We start from the raw sequence: 4356 nt of genomic DNA on the forward strand, positions 1-4356 counted from the left end.
CCCAGGTTGCTCCAAGCCCCGTCCAACCTGGACTGGGACACTTCCAGGGATCCAGGGGCAGCCACAGCTTCTCTGGGCAACCTGTGCCAGGGCCTCCCCACCCTCACAGGGAACAATTCCTTCCCAATATCCCATTCTTCCCATATCTAACCTTGTCCTCTGTCAGGGGGAAGCCATTCCCCCTCATCCTGGCACTCCAGGCCCTTGGAAATAGTCTGTCTCCATCTTTCCTGCAGGCTCCCTTCATGTCATGGAAGGTAATTTTATGTCTGCAATTAGGTCACCCCAAAGCTTCTCCCCTCCAGGCTGAACAATCCCAACTCTCCCAGCCTTTCCTCCCAGCAGAGCTGCTCCAGCCCTCGGATCCTCTTGGGGCCTCCTCTGGACTGGCTCCAGCAGCTCCATGTCCTTGCTGGGCTGTTCCCAGGGCTGGAGGCAGCTCTGCAGGGGGGTCTCCCCTGAGGGGCAGAGGGGCAGAATCCCCCCCTGCCCTGCTGCCCACGCTGGGGGATCAGCCCAGGGCACGGGGGGTTTCTGGGCCGGGGCAGGTCCAGCCTCTGCCCCACCAGCACCCCCAGGGCCTTCTGCCTGGGCTGCTCCATCTGCTCATCCCCAGCCTGGATTGATCCTGGGGGTTCTCCTGACCCAGGGGCAGCACCAGCACTTGGCCTGTTAGTTGTTGTCAGCCTTTGAGCTTTGCAGTCCCAAAGGACCAGGAAAGTCAGACACTCGGGAGTGGTGCTATTGGGACACTCTGCTGGGTGTCATCTTCAGACCAAGGCATTGGCTCAGAGCAAAACCTGTCCTTGATTCCTTTGCTGTTGAGTTATTCTCCCTTAGTAAGTGAATTCCCAGCTTTGAAGGCAGAAAGCAAACTCAACAACATCCAAATGCATCCTCCAGACAACCCAACTTTATCTTACTCAAGCAGATGACCGCTGCAGACATCCTGCCCAGCCAGCAGCCCAGGTGTGACCTCCAGGAGAGTGTCACTGTTCTGGCTCTGGGCCTGGGCAGGAGGGGTGGGGCAGGGCAGAGGCGAGCTGATGGGAGTCTGATCTGGTGTAAAGAGTGGCAGAAAGATGGAGGGGTGTGGTGGAGACTCACAGGAAGTGGAGCAACTCAGCCTGTTTTTGGGTCACGCCTTCACACTTGGAGATGATGCACCAGCACAGCAGCTTTGGGGGTTTCTTGTGCACTTGGTAGCATCGATAACTGAGCTGCTTTTATTTCTCCCACGAGGAGGGTGACCCTTTTCTCCGAGAACTTCCCTGGCTCACATACAGCAGCTTGTGTTTGTGCTTAGCAAGCACAGCTGAGTTGCTGCTGCTGGTGGGCGAGATGGTGGCATCCAGAAACCCAGGCTGTTGATCCTCTGTCAGTTGGCATCACATCTCAGCCCGGTGCAAAGCCATGTCAGCAGAGTGGGGCTCACTTTGATGCATGTTTTTGTACCCTAGGTGCAAAACTGCTTTGATCTGGGGACATTGCCGGGTCCCTGCTGCTTCTTTGGAAGTGTGGGCTCTTCAGAGGCACTTCCTGCTCTTCTGGGGAGCCCTTTGTGTTCTCTGTGAGCAGAGAGCAGGAACATGTTCACTGCTCCCAAGGAAAGCAAGGGGCTTTGCCTTACCTGATGGCACATTCTGGTTGGCAGTTGGAGAACTGGAAAAGGAACGACACGTGCACTGATAATTACTGCTTTCTGCAAAAAGGGTTGAATCCAGATCTCATCCATTCTGTCCTAATGGAGAGAGAGGGACCATCTCCTAATACTTTTGGTCGCTACTTTTTGTTCACGTAAGTGGCCTGTAATGAGGGCAGAGCCACCACCTGATTGCTGTTGGGAATGGATCCAGCGGCACAGCCATGTCCTAAGGAGGCTGTGTGTCACATGCCTTGTTCTCCCAGAAAACACGGAAACCTCTGGGGATCCCGAGTGGTTTGGCCTCTTTGCAAGCAGAGTTTCTGGTCTTGCAGTGTGGCTTCACCCTGTGTGGGCAACTCTGTCAGCCTGGCCACCCCATAATTACGTGGTTGTCTTTCTGGAGCACGTCAGGCCCTTCCAGTTCTTGAGCAGTGTGACCCCACACAGCAAAACAGTTGGGCTGTGGGATGGCTTGGAATGTCAAAAACGCAGAGATAAATTCAGAAAATGTCAAAATCCAGCCAAGCTGGATTTTCCAAGACTAAAAATAAATAATAACAGTTTCTTTTTCCAGGTAAGTAAGAGGAGGATAGAAACTACACAATGTGGATGTGTGCTCTATATATGGAAAAGGAAAATTTCTGGATTGTATTTTCACCAAATAACAGGCAGAAAGAAACTCAAAGATTCGAACATGCTCAATGCAAGGGACTAGTCAGAACAGTGAAAGAACTGGACAGGACAAGAGCAAATGGCTTCATGTGGCACCAGAGGAGGTTCAGGTTGGACATGAGGAGGAATTTGTTGCTGGAAAGGGTGGTCAGGCCTTGGCAGGGGCTGCCCAGGGAGGTTTGGAGTGCCCATCCCAAGGAAGGCCTGGCCGTGGCACTCAGTGCTCTGGGCTGGGGCACAAGGTGGGCATTGGGCACAAGGTGGACTCGATGGTCTGGGAGATCTTTTCCAGCCTGAATGATTCTGTGATCCCACAAACTGACCAGAGCACTTAATTAACTATTTAGTCCAGTGGCATTCTTTTTTGTATAGTTGTCAGACTGGGTTCGGGCTTGGATGGCCAAAAAAGGCCATAATAACTAAGTGCTGACAGCACAAAGCTCAGCAGTGACCCAGCAGAGAGAACAAGTCAGAGGTGGGCTGAGGTTTAACAGGGAGGACATTATCAGTGCAGACAGGGAGAGATTAACACTCCCCACTGTGGCACTGCCTTGGTCACAGCACGGGCACCCACAGCCACATCCACCCACGTGCAGGATGGCAGGGAAGCGCTGGCGGGGTGGTGCACAGTTTACAAGAGGGCACTCAGATGGGTGCAAACTGGACATGAGTGAACATGGGCTGGACACGAGGAAGATTCTCATCTGGACAGGGCAGCTTTGGGAACAGTCTTCCAGCAGTCCATGACCCAGCTGGCCTCAAGATAAGCTTGGCAAGATAAACTTCAAGATTAACTTCCTCAGTGAGAGGGAGGAGGTGGTTTGCCTGCCACTGATGGGAGATACTGAGCTTGGTGAGACAGGATGCTTTTGGTCCTGTGCCCTGTTTTCCTACTCTGCTTCCAGCCAGAGGTTCAAGCCTGCTTTTATGGCCAAGCTTCTTGCCCAAGACAACAGGGCTGTTGTAGTGACAACGCCGATAGTGTGACTTCCCCTGGCCAGGGCCATCCATCCCCCGCAGAAAAGAGGGACAGAGGAGCTCTGAAAGAGCTTCAGAAAAACCCAGTGTCAGGAGTTGGCATGAAACAAATCCAACTGTATCACGCTGCATTCAAAGCCACATCTTGTTAAATCATTCAGGGTGAAGAACTGGAAACGGGGGCGGTTTGCCAAGTTATTCAGCAGTCACAGCTGGTCAGCAGCTTTCTAAAATTACAACAGTCATCTAAGACAGATTTTCTTCAGGACCAAGGCACCTTTTTAGGTGATTCAGTAAACAAAATGTTGTCTGGTAACATTTCTCCTAATCCTAAGGCAGAAAATCATCCTTGTGCTGCCACTTTTCAATTCCTTCTACATTTTTTATTGCTACTCAGAGTTTTTATTTTCTTTTAAAAAGTGTTGATCACCCACATTACCCTTAGAAAAACCAAGGCCACATGTACTTTTATCCAATGGATGTAAGAAGCTGTTTTAGAGATATTTATTTTAAGAAGTTTAGAGGCAATTTAAATGCCATTCAACATTTCTTTCTTATCTGGACTAGTTAACTTTGCCACTTTATTTTTTCCACAGGAGGTAACAACTCACTGCTGGCTCACTTTTCTTCTCTGTGTGCTCTTCACTGCCTTGTTTTGTGAAGCTTACCTTTCATCTCCTCTAGATTTGAGAGATGGTGAGGCATTAGGAAGCCAAAGAAATTACTGTACTTGCTAATACCCTCACACAAGAGGAGAAGCAAATATCAAAATGAACTCCTAATCCCTTTGGTGTTAAGATGAAGACAGGTGCTTGTTCTGTCCTCCCCAAAGTCTGCAGCCATGCCAAAAGTACATCGTGGTTATGGTAGCAAGGGCAGTCCAGACCAGTTGTCACAGAATCCCTGAATCATTCAGGTTGGAAAAGCCCTCCCAGCCCATGGAGTCCCCCCTGTGCCCGATGCCCACCTTGTGCCCCAGCCCAGAGCACTGAGTGCCACGGCCAGGCCTTCCTGGGACACCTCCAGGGATGGGCACTCCAAACCTCCCTGGGCAGCCCCTG

At 51.2% G+C, this 4356-nt stretch overlaps 1 long non-coding RNA gene across 1 annotated transcript in view; it reads left to right on the forward strand.

Moving 5' to 3' along the window:
* Positions 1 to 2521: 2521 nt before the first annotated feature.
* LOC108506073 overlaps positions 2522 to 4356 on the forward strand; it is a 4690-nt gene continuing 2855 nt past the window's right edge. Inside the window, exon 1 of the long non-coding RNA XR_001877668.1 lies at positions 2522 to 2622. This is a non-coding gene — a long non-coding RNA (uncharacterized LOC108506073). The remainder of the gene's footprint in view (positions 2623 to 4356) is intronic.

This window comes from Lepidothrix coronata, unplaced genomic scaffold (genome assembly GCF_001604755.1).
Source record: "Lepidothrix coronata isolate B3197 unplaced genomic scaffold, Lepidothrix_coronata-1.0 Scaffold204, whole genome shotgun sequence".
In the NCBI taxonomy this organism is placed as follows: Eukaryota; Metazoa; Chordata; class Aves; order Passeriformes; family Pipridae; genus Lepidothrix; species Lepidothrix coronata.